This window comes from Channa argus, chromosome 14 (assembly GCF_033026475.1).
Source record: "Channa argus isolate prfri chromosome 14, Channa argus male v1.0, whole genome shotgun sequence".
Classification (NCBI taxonomy): domain Eukaryota; kingdom Metazoa; phylum Chordata; class Actinopteri; order Anabantiformes; family Channidae; genus Channa; species Channa argus.
Window position 1 is genome coordinate 12,132,772 of NC_090210.1, and position 17,447 is coordinate 12,150,218.

Sequence of the window (17,447 nt, forward strand, 5' to 3'; positions counted from 1 at the left end):
AACAGAAAGACTAGAACTATACTTTGTGGTAATTTCAAAGCATTTTAAAATGTTTAAAAGTCAAAAAATAAACGGATAAAATTAATATCATGAGGTTGCTTAACATGTAATGTAAACTCAATTACAAAAAACTGCTTCCTTTGCAGATGACTTGGAGGCTGGCACTGTCACAGTGAGCTTAACACAAGCCAGAAAAGTCTTTCATCCAAAAGCTGACAACCTGCTTGTCATATTTCTCCTTTTCTGTAGATGTCAGAAGACTTTTTAATTTGGGGCTTTTTGTAGAAGTGACAGAAAAACAGTGACAGCAGCATCTCCTTGTTGATCGACAGGTGACAGAGTCCGCTGTCTGTCCTGTAAGGAGTTTGACAGAGTGTGTGTGTGTGGCACCAGCCGCCCTTCTATGAGCCTTTATTGCTGTGCCGATGTGTACAACAGCAGCAACTAATCTAGCTGGCTGGCAGACAGGCGGCTGGCTGGACGGCTTGTACTACAACGCTGTATGCAAGTGCAAGGAATTAGTTCAAGTTTAACGAGGGATAACTTTTGGCAGGTACATGATTTTCACTCACAGATGTTGCTGCAAAAACTGATGATGGAAACAAAGGGACATGCTTGTGGGGAATGATCTGTTCTTGCTCTGTGTGGAGGTTAAAGGTCAGAGTCAGACAGAGGCACTTTTAGGCCCTGAAGCTTCAACCAAACAACCAGATCTTTGACTTATCACCAGCTGTCAAGCGTGTAATGTGAATATCAACCTGCTCATGTGTGGACATGCAGATGCATAAATGTGTGTGTTCCTGCAGCATGCATGTGTATGTGTGTGTGTGTGTGTGTGTGCGGTATGGCTGGTTAGATCAGCCTCCTGTTTCAGTCTTGTCTCCTTGATGCCTGACTGGCTGCACAGAGAAAAATGATAAGCAGGCTACACAAATACTGCCTGTCTACAATCGATGGACGCAAATGCACCAACAGTGTCTTTTGGCGAGGTGTGTGAAAAGGGGGTGGAGGGGGGTGTTGAATATTAGCTTCTTTTCCAAGCAGGGAGCTTGTGATCCAGCTTAGGGTGTAATTGACGAATAGGGGGAAGAAACCTGAGAGAGATATGATGTGGCTGATGGGGAGGAGGGGGGTGCAAAGATGGGAGATAGACATGGAGAGAAAGACACATGGAGCAATATGGAGAATAGAAAGTATCTGACATCCGACACAACTCCTCTCCCCCCTCCCATTAGGCTAATTCTCTGACTGTCTCTTGTTGCCGTCTCCAAGTGATATTTTCCCCTATAACGGCATTACTAGTGGCTGCCTTCTCCAATGCAATCAAACCATTAAACACAGAGCTGCATCCCCTCCATGGAGTGATTTCCTTCCAATAGAAAATGACTGGGCATGAGCTACTCCCCTTTCCTGTCATCAATAAAAGGAATAATTGGGTCTGAATGCATGTTTGCAGGAAGAGGATAAACTTCAGGTCCACGGCAGAAATAATTAATACTGAAGACAATGGTAACTTTTATATGATTTAATAAAGAAAATAAGTCATTATTTAAGAAAAGAGCTGGTGTAAATAACAAAATGCTCTAGAAATCGCAGATATTGACCTGATGCTTTGTGAGATCTGTAAAATATAAACTTTTCATCTCAGTTCAAACCCAAAATATTAGACATCATTCATACCCGCTGCACAGGCTGCAATTTCCCATTAGCAAAAAGAAAAAATCCGACAGAAAGAAAAAAACATTTGTTTGGCATCTACAATATCCATCCATTAAATGATTGCATGCGGCTCTTCGCACTTAATTATGGTGATTATGGTAGCGATAAGAAGCCAAACAATAACACAAAGTTTTAAGATGCACGCCGCACAGGACGCGTTTCCTCTCCGAGGGAGCCCGTTCTACTGTCTGTGTTCAAACACTTGTTATTTACCGGCGACGCGATGATTTTAAATTACCGTCTGCATGTCAAATTAGAGCTCGTATGTAGCGTTTATTAGTACAACAAAAAATAATAAACCCCACTCACAGGGGGAGGGGGAGGATGGGTGGAGGCAGGGTGAAGAAGTGGAGAGGGAGTTGGTTCTGCTTTTAATAAAGAATGAGGAATTAGTGCATATTGATAGGACTTAATAGACCGAGGGGGGTCATCAAACTAGTCGCGATTGAGCAATCCATGGTTAATTTACAATCACTGTCATGTTATGGCAGAGAGGGGGAGGCAAGGAGTTAAAGCGCGCGACACATCGCAGTTGTGGTCCCAAAATATGTAAAGCGCACTTTTATTCGGAGGGGGTGTAACAATACATTTGTATAGACGGGAATGAATGTGAAGTTGCATGATTTGTGTTGCAACAAAGTTACATCCGCTTCATGTTCACACTCAGAGAGGTGGCAGGGCGGTGACTAAAAGTTGGTGGGCAGGATAAATATATTCCTATATTCAGAGAAAAAAAATCCCTGTACTTTACGCTCACTAATAAAATCATTAGCACCTGATGGATATGATTTTGAAGCTACCTAATGATCATCTGCGACGCTATAAAAGTAAGAGTTAACCAGTTTCCTGATAATTAAACAAATTGAGAAGATTTTATTTTATTTTATTTTATTTTTTATTTGTTTTGGACGAGTGCATCTTTGGATCCGAATTAAAATAAACTCCTCTCCCTGCGACCATCGATCCAGGACAGGACGGAGGTGTGAAATAGACATTAATTTTAGTTCACTTCTCGCTTGCGTAAAGCAGGAGAGCAAGAGAGATCAATGGCGAGCAATAACATCTGACTGCTGAGAGAGAGAGGGAGGGGGTGTCGAATTGAAAACGCTGACAAATAAATCACCTTTTGCTACTTTTTCCTCCAAACTCGACACTTTTTTTTTTACTCCTTTGCGCTTGCAGACTATTCCTCTGGGGAAAGGGAGGGAAAAAAAGGAGATAGTGCCTATGAATGCCATGAACAATTTTTATATTAAACATATATTATATTAAAATCGAGGATATTAGTTTGCATTTGACTGATGAAAAAAATATGTACAATTTCTCCCGAAAGACCCGTGTTGTGCAGTTTCAATCAAACATCATTTCTCGCATATTTGTGGCTGTAAATAGGCGCCATTAGGCGTGATTTATGTCTGCGTGATCCCAAAGCTCCGGACACATTTTCTGAATTTAAACCACACAGGCAGCTTGTTGAAGCGCAATGTTTGGCATAAAAAAATTGGCTACGTACGAATTCACAAACATATGAAATAAGAAGGAGACGTGGAGCAGGCAGGTTTAATTCAACTGACATGACTGAATAGAAGCGGCGGCCTATAAATCATGAAAAGTGAAGCGGGAAATAATAGATGTGATACAGACACTGACACCGATGTGCATCAGCATTTTACAGTGAAGACCAGCAAATAATCAGAGAGACAAAACGCAGCTTTAATGAACATTTTCTTAATTAAATATGTCATAGTAGCCCATGATCGTTTGAACACATTTTCATGCTTTAACATGAAAAAAAGATGAGCTCAAATCAATGTGCAAACTTTCTCTGGATGCCTCATTAACGCACAATTAAAACATGTATAAATTATTTTTTTCTAATTATATAAACATTAATTGGAAAATATATTAATGAATATCTTCTCTGAATCACATTAATCATGAAAGTTATTAATTCCAAAAAATGCATTTCCTGGTTTTCTCCTAGAAGGAGTAATGAGCTCGGGAATGTTTCATAAGCACTCGTTACTGCAGGCAAAAAAAAGTGCATGTTTGTTTTCATACTTAATAAATTGTCTTAATAGGAGGTTTGTTTTCGAACGGCATTGAAGACGATGCGGTTTGAGCACGTTAAATATTACATTTCAGCAAAACTTCTATTCCTTCCTTATTTTCCTTATGTAAAAAAAATAATTATAGCTTGTTAATGTGTTTGCTTGGAAAATGAAAAGGTTCTGTTGGTCCTTAGAAGTAAGAGCTGCTTGATCTGACAATCAATAAAATCAATTTGAAGGGATTCATCACGCTGGGATCACTGGATCTGGAGCCTTTTATTTATTTATTTATTTATTTTGAGGAACTATAATTCAATCTTCACACTGCGGTGAGTTCAATGACCCGCCTCGGGCGCACCTTCGCTCCAAAAGTGCGTTTTTATGCGGTATTTATTGCTGCCACTGAGAGGACGTTTCAACTTGTAATGGATCTGCGGCATTTTTTTCCACGTTACTAATTTTATTATTGCCTCATCTAAGTGTTGCCGTTTTGTGCGGTAATTTGTGCGCGGCTCCTTATTTGTTTGCTTCCACGAAGTCGGTTTTAAGAGAACACGGAAACACACGCAGGAGTGAAAAAGTCCTTCGAGAGTTGTTGAGTCCAAAGGAAGTGACAGAAGAAATAAAAAGCAACTAAATCTCATCGGCTGTTATTGTTGTCATCACCCGTGACTCTGAACAAAACGTATTATTAAATAAATATTAAAAAAGGAAATTAAAACTAGTTTATCGAGCTTAGAGTTTGCAGAATGAAACGAGGGACAACAAAAAACTAATTTGAAAAAAGAAAGTTTATATAACCAAAACGTGCGTGAGGTTTTGCCAAAATACCGTGAGTTCGGTTAAATCAAAAGTTAATTTCCTCTCCAAATCAGACAAGTGAGTGTTGAAGCCGGTTATAGCGACGCCGCAACGGGAACTGGCGCTTTGGACTAACCGACTCTGGCTCACTGTGCTCGGCCGTGAAGCTGGAAGGCCCCCGGGACTGTACGTCTGAGCGCTGCTTATTTAGGGGGAGGATGTAAATTATAGTGGCTCCGTAGTTAACAGGTGTTTCCCAACTGTGTGCAGGCCTGTTTGTGTGTGTGCGCGCGTGCGTGCGCCCGTGCGTGCATGTACGCGCTATGCAGCAAACATGCCTTGTTATTTGAATGCAAGCCGTCTGTTTGTCTTTGAGAGAAACTGAGAATAATTTGTTTCACATTTAAAAAGACAAACTCCCCTAAAAAAAATTTCCTTTTTATATGTTTTTCTTTATCCTGTGATTATTTGGTCTTTAATCCCAATTGGTCCATACAATTCAAAACCTGTGATTAAAACTCGTTTAAGATATTAATAGTTTATTAGAATACAGTCATTGTACGTGTGCAGTATATATAGCACAGGAGTCCTTCATGCATTAAAATCAGGCTCATTGGAGGTTCTATTGGAGCCAAAAGAAAGGAACCGATATGCGGCAGTTTAAGCCACATGTCCTTATGAATATGAGCCCCTGAGTGCTGCAAAGTGCTGTACCTTTCACTAAAATCCAGAGACACCCTGGCCCAGTCAGCTATAACACCTGCTGTCCTCATGTGAAGAACTAAAACTCAACTTTAAGACCAGTCTATTCAGGGTGGGCCCGCTGACTAACGTTGCTCACTGTGTTTTTGTTTTGTTTTGTTTTTTTGCCGGGTGATGATGGGAAATGTTTCTTAAGTGCGCTGCAGGAAAAATAAGATTTCGGTGACAAGACTATTTGCTGTGATTGTATTATAATTATGGAACTTGAAAGAGTGGCAGGAGTTAAATGATCTAATCTGCGGTTCTGAAGCGAGATCCAACTTCCTCGAAGTGAACAATTAAAGTTATAAAAGTTGAACATATTACTGCCTGTAGTACAGACAGCACACGTCTAACACGTTGGTGTGTGTGATGGGAATACACGCCTAATGCCACTGACATACGCTCTGAGCAACTCTTTAGTGTTTTTTTATGAAGCCACTTTTCTTGTTTGGGTTGCACGCTCCTACGCGCACACGCGTTAAAGTCCGTGTCCAAACAGAGACAGACCGCGCCGTGACTTTTACACACATTTGTGTTTTTTTTTCCCCACCTCGACCTGCGCACAGTCCTCCCTGAAACTTTACTGAAACGACTCGAAATCCAAACCAAAGCAAAGCGCCGGGACGCGACAAAGGCGTGGAGGCACAAAGTGTAGAAGCTCCAAACCCCGCGACAACAACAAAAAATGGACAGTCTGTGTTACTCACCTCGCCGTGGCACAGTCCGCTTCTTTAACGCGACACACCTCGGTTTCCGTCTTCCTTTTATTTATCCTTACAAGAAACCGAAAACTTTTCTGCAGAGTGGGAATATCAGCAGCACTGGCCCTTCTGGCTCTTGCGCAGCAGCGCCGTAGATAACGGGAGGCGCTTTGGGGGAAGCAAAAGTAGTTAACACCTCCCTGTTAGGTCGCCAAAGCGCAGCCGGAGAAGAGGACAGAGAGAGCGAGGGAGAGAGAGAGAGAGACACAGAGAGAGAGAGAGAGTGGGGAGAGGGAGGCTGACTTTCCACAGACACGGTGCAAAGTGGGTATCGATAGCGCTGAAAACACCGAGCGGGATGATCAGTGAGAGGGAAGAGGAATGAAGCCGGTAAAAGGCAGCGCAGGATCGCTGAGAAGGTGGCAGGCTGTGGTGGTGTGAGAGGAGAGGAGGGGGTAGGGTGGGGGGGTCGACTGTGGGGACTGTTCAGCAGCGACGTGTGTGAGGCTGGAACTGGGCTGCGCGAGGTTGAGCGGGGGAGAGGGGGGGGGGGGGGGGGGGGGGTGGATGGGGAGCACTGGGATGGAGAGGGGGGGGGGGGGGGGGGGGGTCTAGGGTCCAGAGCGCTCAGAGGTGCAGTGCTGCCGCGCAGTGACTGACAGACACACAGACTCAGCAGCTCGCTGTCACTTCTTCTTGGTTTTAAAGCAATTTCGTGTTTTAGCTCACTTCTCAGTCAGTTCGGTGTGAACGTTTTGTTCTCTCAAGCCGTCAGATCCGTGACAAACACCGCTCTCTAACCGACGACTGGGTTTGTTTGTTCCCGTGAAACACAGTGGATCACTGAGCTTCCTCACCTGTGAGGGACCGGGCCAGTGTTAGCGGATCTGTCATTTTTAACACAAAATCAAATTAACTTTACCAACGAATCTGCCTGCGGTTAAAACAAGAGAAATTGGGAGATAAATTAAAACGGAGGATAAAATGACTTTGTGCATTGTTTTTAGGAGTGCGTTTGTTTCGCAACACCCCACCGTCCCGCTCCTCCCTGCCGCCTCTGTCTAGTGTTTCGTTCCCCTGGGTGATTTCCACTGCGCTTTGTGCGCAAAGTGAATGAATTCTCCCCCTCCTCAGTCTCTCGCGCTCTCTCTCCAGCCTCTCTTTCTCTTTCACCCGTTGGAGAGACTGCTGCTTTCCATAAAGCCAATGAAGTCCACCTCTTAACAAAAAGAGGTGGACCGCTAGACACTCTTATAAAGTGCGCACTAGAGACTGAAGTTGGAGAGACAGTGGGAAGTTCACTAAACCCCTGTGGCTGAGTGGCAAAGTCCCGGCATCGAGGAACTAAAAACTTAAGCCATTTACAAACAAATGATGTATATAAGTGGAATATGTAACCATATAAAATTCACTGGTAACACTGGCTTGCACTGCATGACCTCCAGCACCTGTGATTGAAATATTATGCCTTTATTTTTTGCACATACATTCTCTCTATTGAAACAATAAAACAAAAATTAAAAAAGGACTTCCTTGGACTAGAAGACCGTACACATCATTCCATATCCAAAGGCTGACAGCTCATTGAATCACATTTAAATAATGAGCTGAAGTCCGAAGTGGCATTTTGCCCCCCAACAATTAGCCCCGTAACATAATGTGAGCTGAATAAAGGCTATATAATTTAAGCATTAGATAAAATAAAATATGGGACTTGGAGGTGAGACAGTTCATGTCAGATTGGGAGAGTGCGGAAAGCTGTGTGTGTGTCCCTTGTCTCCTTCCTTTTCTTCTTCTCCACTACACCCCCCTGCTGGTCACACATGGAACAGACCAAAAATCCAAACATCTTCATATGAAGTTGTGAGTGGTGCTGCTCTAGTGGCACAATCCAGCTGTGTATATTATACAGTAGATATTTATTATATTTGAATAAGTTACATTCACTCGAAATTCAGAGGGTCCACATTAACAAGGCAGATGTGGCAAACAATATCTGAGAGGGCAATTAGATCCAGAAGTTCAGGTTATTATGTTTAACACAACAGAAACTACTAAGGACATTTTTTAGGTTGACCCGAAACAAGTGTGTAACAATGCAGCCTTTTCCATCTCGATTTCCTGCAAATCTTTCTACAAGCACAATCACATTTAGTCCAAACCGAGTGTGATGGTTTTCTAATGGAACTCACTCTTTGATCTGGTTTCACGCTTTATTATACTAATGTTTTGGTAACAATAGCGTGGGAAAAGTGAAGAGGGTCGTGTGTGTGTGTGTGTGTGTGTGTGTGTGTGTGTGTGTGTGTGTGTATGCGTATGTGTGCACTGGGTGGTCTCCATACACATGAGGGGCAGTGGCAGCAGCAGTGCCATTAGTGGTGTGTTGTCTTGCTAATGGGCTCAGTTTGGAGTCAATGGGCTGACTAAGGAAGAGAACCATCCATGTATTAGATCCCTCTCCATTCAAAGTCTAATACCAGCCTTTAGTCCAGCCCCCCTGATGTTTTTAAATGCTGCCTCTGTGTGTATTGACTAGGAAGCACTTTGATAGCACCTGTTTCACTGCTGAGGCATTTGCAGTGTTTCTTTCCCACTTCTTAGAGCAAAGCCATCTCCCATGCAGATACTGTACCAGAGGCAGAAAAGACATACAGACATTTGACATTTCCCTGTGTACCTGTGGTGGTATCTAGCCATGCAGATAGGTTTCTTTTAGTGGCCAAGGTTTTTTATTTAATTTAATTTTATATGAATGTATCTGCCTCCACACTGCACAATGTTTACACATGTTGTCACAGAGATGTAACGTTTGGTTTTGTCTGCGTTGTTCTACTACAGCAGTTTCTGCTGTGCTGCTGTAGTCCGGTCCACAAGCATTTGCAGGCCCTATACTCCCTACTCTTTACTAACACTGGTCCCTCTCTTCATTCTTTCAGTGGCTCGCTTAACCCTCTCTGCTCTTTCTCTCTTCTTCATTGAACCTGAGTGAAGAGGCCAGCTGTGGATTTTGTGTTCACAGTCAGCAATGGAAGATCCTAAGCATTGTTTTCCTACATGTGTATTTACGCGCAAATGTCTGGTTGTGCTATGTTAATACCAGCAGTACTTTGGCTTTGTCCACCACTGCCCAAAACTACCTTATAAACACAGCTCCTGAATGTGAATGAAAAACTATTTTTAGAACTTCCCCTTCTCCGATGACATGACCCACTCACAACACTGCATGTCAGCAAATGCAGGTTTAACATCAGGTCTTTTTCTGTTTTCAGCTCATTTCTTTGCACCCGTCTGAACTGAGTCACGTTCTGCTGTTATGAAACCCCTGACATCTTCTTTCAAATGACAGCGTGATAATGAAAAGCCAAGCTGACGGCAGAGGGCCGGGGCTGCCCTCGTTGCAGCCTACTTTCACCTCTGCTTGGCCGGGTTTAACCTTAAACCGAATTACACTTTTTTCAAACTCTAAAATAAGAAGGCTGGATTGAGGGTGTGACAAGCTGTGGCTTTCTGTTTTGTTTGTGTTCCCTGTTGGCTTGGGTGTTGGACATTCACAGTAGAAATTTAAAAAAAGGTGCTGCACTGAAGAAATTTTGAAGACATTTTCAGTTTTTGGTGTATTCCCTTGCAGGAAACCCTTGTCTATTTTATGGTTTGAACTTTTGATCCTTTGATACTTTAAGGCAGCTCATACTTGACCCCTTCTGCCTCCCAGTGACTTAAGCAATACCTTGTACAGTTCTTTACACCACATGGGACTTAATTCTTTAAACAAACCATGTTTGAGTGTGATTTACAGCTAATCTGGACAGGCGACGGTCATTTCTATCTTTCCTTTAATAATTTACGATTGGTGTAATTTATAGCACCGGCTCCCCAGCCGAATCCATATGTCTGTAATATAATGAGATTTTAGCACAGTGAGATTATAAATTATGGTATGATTTGTTCTCTTGCTGTTTTGTCAGGGTATAGCCTTTGAGGGTGTGTGTGTGTGTAGCTCGGGGACATGGCTGGCATTTGGCTGCCCCGACACTCTAATTGCTGACGTACACACAGATAGATGGGACCTGATGGTTGGTGTCGCCACTGGAGGGAGGAGGAGAAGGGAGAGGAAAAAGAGGAGAGGAAGCTTAGTATGGTAGTGCAAGAAGAGGAGTAGAGGGGAGAGGCTTAGAAAAAAAAGGTAGAGCAATAGCTGGCCAGAGGAGAGGGTGGGGGGAGGAGAGGGATGTAGGGCAGGAATGGATGGTTAGATAAATGGAGAGACAAGTGAGGGAGAGAGATATTGTCTTGTGGCGGGAGACGCAGCTGCCAGCAGCTACACAGCCAAGCGGTTAACCACACTGAGGGAGCCACATTTAGAGAAAAGAAAGCAGAGAGATGGAGAGTGCAGGGACAGAGACTGAGCCACATTCATATCGCACTCAGATCCATTGCTCCGGGGAGCTGTTGGAAAATGAAGAATTACATGGCCCTGATCCGATTACATTACAGAACAAGTGATTGCATGCATTTGACTCCCGTACAACAGAACAAAAAAATGAAAGAAGGGAAACATGCATGATCTGATTAATTATGTAATTATGTGGTATTTGTTCTGGCTATGATGCATGGGCAATAATCTGAGGTAAGGTAGATGGATAATTTCATCAATGTTTCACTCCCTGTTTTCTTTTTTTCTTTTTTTTTGTACAAGTTGTCACTTAGACTTGGCTACTTTGCACATAAAACAAGTGCAGTTATGATATTTGGTTTGCATGAAGTAAAGGCTGAGAAAGATGATGGACTGTCTGATTAGAATGTATTGAGCTTGTCTTCAGCTGCTCACATCTGTTCACAAACAGAAGAAGAAGGCTTTAGTGATATAGTGATAGATGTAGCAATCCCAAGTGATAGCAACCTCTCCTTCTCTCTCTCTCTCTTCCTTACTCTCTCTCTCTCTCTCTCTCTCTCTCTCTCTCTCTCTCTGTCTCTTTCCTTTTGAGTGCCTTGAAATCTTCATCCAGTTTGGTTCCTTCTGCACCTCAAACCTTTCTCACTCATCATCTGTAACAATAGAGCAAATACAGCATTGTTGCTGACTGTACTCTGCATGTTTAATGGTCCAGATTACTTATAAGATTACGCACACTTCGGGATCAATCAAAAACATTCTATAGTTAGTTAACTGAATTGATTTCATAATCATTATATCTGTTAACTGTCTTTCTGTTACCACTTATGCACGTACCCAATAAAGTGCTTATCTATAGCTATATCTATATCTATATCTATATCTATCTATCTATATATATATATATATATATGTATGTATATATGTATATATCTATATCTATATCTATATCTATATATAGATATAGATAGATAGATAGATAGATATGTCTGTCTGTACATATTAAAACAATTCCAGTGTGAGACATTGGATTAATGATGATTGTGGGAAAGTAATTGTTTATTGTTTTCATTGTAAGTAGTTATTTTATTGTATTTTTAGATATTTTTAATCTACTGTTTTGGCTCCCAGCCCTAATCCGGTTGTGTTTGCTCGTAAAGTCAAGTAAAGTTTGATGTTTCCACAACCATAACAGATTACTTCCTGAAAAGAGGTCTAATAAGCAGGCATCATCGGCCCTGTGGCAGAAAATATTGTCCAACAGTTACCTGTAGCATCAGGAGGGGTCAGGAGGGGTCATCATCTGACACTGTGGGATGAAAACTGGGTAGCATTTCAACCAATTCTAACAGAGCACACATCTATACTTTTTATACTGCTGCATAAAGAACATGCTACTTCAAGCTTTAGAGGAGGAACACTTGAAAAGGTACAAATATTACCTTGGAGATCTGAAAATTCAGAAATGTAACAAAATATCTGACCTGTTTTTTTTTTGTTGTTGTTGTTGTTGTTTTTTTTGTCCTTGGGAAGAAATCTTTGTCCATTGTTACACTACAGCTAATGTTTCTATATTGCCACACAGACATACATATACACAACATCAGAAAATTTGAAAAAAAAAAAAAGATTCTGATGCAAAAGCATGAGTTGAAATAATGTGTTGGCTTCAAGACTGAGAACAATCATAGTGTATTTCTTCGTTTGTCGCTCCAGTCGCCCCGTCATCTTCAAACATCCACGGGGGGTGACTTGTTATTTGCTCTGAGCTGTCTGCATGGTTTGGCTTTTTGATTAGAGTGAGACAGAAAGAAAGAGAGAGGAAGACAGAGGGAGAGAGCACAGATAGTGAAAAGAGAGACAGCCTTGAGGCACATGTCAAGCAATGTCACAGATAATCACACATTGTCTTAAAATAGCTTTGAAAATGACAGTGTTGGGGGTGGGCTGGGAACGGGGATGTTAGGGTTTGGTGTGTGCGTGTGTGTGTGTGCATTTGGGGGGGATCATCAGAGCACATGTACCATAATTAAAGACCTGATAAAGTTAATTTATGACAACTCCCTGGGGGAAAATTTATCAAGGGCAACATAAAAAAATGTCTTATCTGTGAAAAAGGAAGAGTGAATCTGGGGGGGGGGTACACAATTATCTAATGTACATCTGCCTTGTGCTCAGATAAATATGACTCAGGTTACCACACTGACAGAAGGAGAATTAGGAATTCCCTCAGACTATCAGGTTACAATGTACAATACCAATTGCAACAAAAAAAGTTGTATTCACAATACAACATAAAGAACATATCAGATGTTGATTGTCTTACTGCAACATCTTTTGAATTGGAGTTGTAAAACTTATGTACTTTATAGTACAGATCAGCTGAACTGCTCCTTCCAACTTTATTAAATTCAACTTAACTTTAATCATATTGCGCCAAACATGGTCATCTCAAGACACTTTACATAATTAATTCAGGACATTAAAAATTTATAGAGGAAACCAAACAAATCCCCTTGATCAAGCCCTAGGGAACAGTGGAGAGCAAAAACTCCCATTAATGGAAGAAACCTCCAGGAGAAACAGATAAAAAAAATCCCTACATTACTGAACTCTAATGTGGTCTGTCCATCTCAGCATGCTGCTGACCTTCATAGGTAGGATCTACAGTAAAACAATCTGCTGTGTCGGAGAGTGAAAAGTAGAGTATCGTATGTCCGTGGGTGTTTATCATTTGTTAAAGGCAGTGTAAACATGCATATCTGCATCTTTACTCGTGATAATGATAAACATCTTTGGCAGCAGGTCCTTTGAGTTGTCACGAGTTTACATTAATCTTGAGAAACTTGGGGATGTGTAGCCAGTCAGTAGTCAGTTCCTGTACACAGCCAAAGATTATTTGTGAGAGAAAATGTTCCACTGTAACTACACTGCACAACCTCATGTAAACTGCCTAATACTGTGGTTCTAGAAAATCCAGCTGAGTAATACATCTTCACTCTAGTGGATCTCATTATCTCTTTTGCAGTAGCAATCATCCAGTTATTAGTATCAGTCATATCATCTCCAAAAAATTAAACATGCAAATGTAATATATTCAAATCAGGACGTCCAGTACTTGGATTAAGTAGATGTTAAATAGACATGTTACATTAAGCAAAATGCTTCTGTTATTTCAACATTTCATATAGAGATTTAATAAAATTGTACAGTGGATAAGTAAGAATTGGATCAGAGTCTGCATTAACTTATACCAAATATTATTTGTTTGGTAAGATTGTACAATTTCTTTGAAGTCTCACTTCTTTCAAAAGTTATAAAGCCTCATCCCTGTGTTTTTTTTCTATAACACATGCACTCCATAAAACTATATGACAGTGTTTTGCAAAATAATAACCATAAATGACAGCCCAAACATTTTCTGCTGTCAACTGTTAATTAATGTAGAAAACCATTTAAATACAAACATTATGGAATAAACAAAAAGCCTGGACATTTGTATATCTAAAGACCACTTTAATTTTATTTTTTTATTATTTTGGTTGGAATGATTTGCCCATCTACTCTATAGTGGGCAGAAGCTGGTAGTTAAGCTAAAAATAATGTTTATTCCTGCAGACGTTTAATGGTCCGTCAAATGGGATAACAAGGACGGCTGATTTGTGGGCCTTTCTCTGCAATTACCCAGCCTTCCCACTTCCTCCCTGTTTAAATTAAACAAGCCATTGATTTTATGCTGGATATTATTGTGCAATATTACTTGAGCGCTTTTGATAGGGATATGGAGAGACTGGCCTCAGAGACAGTTATAGAAAGACTGAAGCAAAGCCAGGGGCAGAGAAGCAGATGTGACAAAGGGTCTGTGACTTTTCTGTTTCCTTTTTAAAAACTAAATGGTCTTTACATTTTGTAAGGGGATATATTATAGCTTTTTGTTTTGTCTCTCCTACTATTACACATTTAGAAATTTAAAGAACAGAAAGCAGTAAAATGAAGGCAACCACAAAGATTCAGGAGCAAAATTATTACATGCAAAATGTGCCTTTCTGCTAGAGCTAGCTAATATTTTGTCATTAAAAACTCCCAACTTCACCAACAGCACGCAGCATGAGTAAAGGCCAAATCCTGGTTAGCACCTCCCCCCCATTACATGCACTATGGGTGAACATGCACTTCTTTGCATTGTTCAATTAGAGTTGATGACATGATGGCAACCACAGACATTAACAACAAGAAGGAGAGCTGTTGCTGAAAGTGGTGCCAAGGACATTGAAATAAATGTTACACACAGCACATGAAACAGAATCTAGTTATTTTTCCAGACTCATGTGCAGGCAGTGTGCTCGCAGTGCAAACACTCGACACAGACACAGATTTTTGGGCTGCACATGGACAGTTGCTAAGACTTTTTTAGGAACAAACCATAGACTTGAGATTTGACAAATTGTACATCACAAAACCCTAACTGACACATGGATTTAGAAAATATAAATTAATAAACTTTTGAAACTCTCAACGTAAGAATGCGATTTGATAGCATTTTATTGTTAATCAGGTTCCAGATCCCCTTTTGAGCCTGAATCCACACAAAACCCCCAATGAACCTGTCAAAAAGAGAGAGAGCAACACAGAGAAAGAACATTAACAGACTGTTCATACTTAAACATGTCGGATGGTCAATAGATACTGTATGTAAACAAAAGACAAGTCGTCCCTTCTTCCTTATTGCCTTTGCAAAAATATAACATTTTGCAAATGTTTCAGCCTGTTTGAATGTTTATGTCTATAAATGTGTGTAATGTTAGTAGGAGGCTAATTATACAGAGTTCCCATTACATTCCTGTGTTTGCCTCCCTGATCTAGTTGAGCTAACAAGATGTTCTTTCTAATTTCAATTTAAAAAAAACTGTTGCTTGCTGCAGCTATAAGAATTTTCTGGATTTGTAAAAACTCACGCACACACAGGCGCACACACACACGATACACATACATGAACAGTGTGTCAGTAAATTTTGATTTCTCTTCCACTGTGTTAGCCATGCCTCTGCAGGCGATTACGTTTCATTGTTGTGCTTGAAGGAAAAATTAGATCACCTTTGACAGGTTCATCAGTGAGGCCCTGCAGAGGCATTCTGCCTGACTCGGTGGCCTGACAGCCAGCGACTCTATTAGCCATTGTGTTCTCATCCAAAACACAGAACCATGTTATCCAGGTTTCTAAGCACATGCACAACAGCAGACATCACAGTCACTAAGGAGTGAAGATTACACTGAGAAGTCAAGTGACAAATTCAAGTGGCCAGAAGAAATAACAATTCATTTAGGACCAGTGAGCAGCAAGCCAGCTGTCAGAGAGAAAGAGGGCGAGGGAGAGAGAGATCAAAGGGGCTTACCCCTGATATGACAGATGCATTAGAGACAAGAGCAAGACAGTTAATTTTGAGTGTGTGAGTGTGGTTGCATTTGAGTGTATATTTTGCAGTGTGCGCTTTGTGGAAGACACTGAAAAGTCAAGCACCAAAGTGGTTTCTTGGATGTAGAATAACAAAGACTAAAGACAGACTGTGAGTTCAATACAAGCAGTAAGTTTAAGTATACAAAGACCTTACCTTCATTTGGGTTTTTGTTAAGAAAAATATTTGTAAAAGTGAAATGTCAAAATATATCCAGTGCTGTCAAAACGATCAAAAAAAAGTGAGGTTAGGTGCATCAAAGATAATGATGTTGTATTCACAAACTTTTAGCCAGCATATTTCTTTAAATGGGGGCAGTGGACAAATACGGTAAGGGGACCATTACAAGATTCAACGTTTTCTGCAATACAATATGATGTCATTTTGCAGTCAGTTTGGTATTATCTAGGTAAGTCCACAATCTCTGTCCAGGAGTCCTACCATAGGACTCATTGTTTGTTCAGTGTGGGGGTTGTAGCCATTGGTATACTTACATTTTTGCTTCCATTTCGGGTTGGAGCATGGGGATGTTTCTTTGTTCCACCTGTGAATATGGGATCATTCTGAGTGGTCGCCATCGTTTCACTCATGAAATTAGGGAATTCAGTAAGCAGTTGAGGTTTCTTTGTTAGTGATGCATTATAAATGAAAACCTTGGTCATTTTCTAAATTGACTGTTCCAGCAACCCCCATATAGACACTAAAACCAAAATGAAAAGTCGTTGCCCCAAATTCTGCCATAATTCTGCTGAAGGTCTTGTGTAAGCACAATTGACTGGCTCATCTCAGACTGCTGTACAAAGTTTTAGCCATTCTGAGTAACAAGTCCTCAAACTTCAATGCCCAAAGATGCGGTTTGTACCTGACCTCTCATATGGATCAGAGAACTTTTTGTTTAAAACCACCTTCACGTATGGAGGCAGGTGTCTGTTGAAACTTAACCACTTTTGACAAAATGGTGACGGCTTTTCCTTACAAAAGAGCCAAAATGGCACTGGTTTCACACTAATTTTTGGTTCTAAATACTCACCTGCGCATTATTTAAAACATGTAAACACAGTGGTTTTCTTACTGTTAGAGGGTTGTTGGTTTTAGTGTCTGGATGGGGCTTGTTGAAAATATGATGTGATATGACATTTTAGAAAATTACTTATAAAACAAATCCGTACAGGCATCAGAAACTTGGCAAAGAAAACCCAAGCAGACCACGCTGACTAGTCACACGGGTCTTGCAGTAACTACCTGGTAACTGTCTCTCGCTCCCTCCAGCTCCTCACACCTGTCTGTAAGGGCGAAGCCAGACACTCTGTAAACCTTTAGCACAGTCACCTGCTTTTTGCCTTTGCTAATGGTTTACTACCACATTTTATGGGGCTGTCGAGTTGATGAGTTGGTTAAGCAAAGTTTATACTTTGTTAAGAGGCTACATGAGAAGGTAACAGCATGGCTCAGATACCTCGAAGAAACTCCAAATAGAGAAGTTGGAAACTGATTGTTCAGCCAGGAGAAACCCCAGAGTAATATTCTGTGCATCCAATCTGGTTTTCGGATTCCCCAGAAACAGCTGAAGGACGTGGCAGGTGAG

General features: G+C 41.0%; 1 protein-coding gene across 7 annotated transcripts in view; it reads right to left on the bottom strand.

Annotated features, from left to right (window-relative positions):
* rnf220a (ring finger protein 220a) overlaps window positions 1–6,470 on the bottom strand; it is a 152,742-nt gene extending 146,272 nt beyond the window's left edge. For 2 of the 7 annotated variants that reach the window (XM_067473896.1, XM_067473892.1), the window contains exon 1: window positions 6,023–6,464. The gene's annotated coding sequence lies outside the window, so the exon portion shown is untranslated. Of the gene's footprint in view, window positions 1–6,022 lie in introns of all 7 variants that reach the window. The other 5 variants (XM_067473890.1, XM_067473889.1, XM_067473891.1 and 2 more) reach the window with 5 other exon arrangements.
* Between the last annotated feature and the right edge of the window lie 10,977 nt (window positions 6,471–17,447).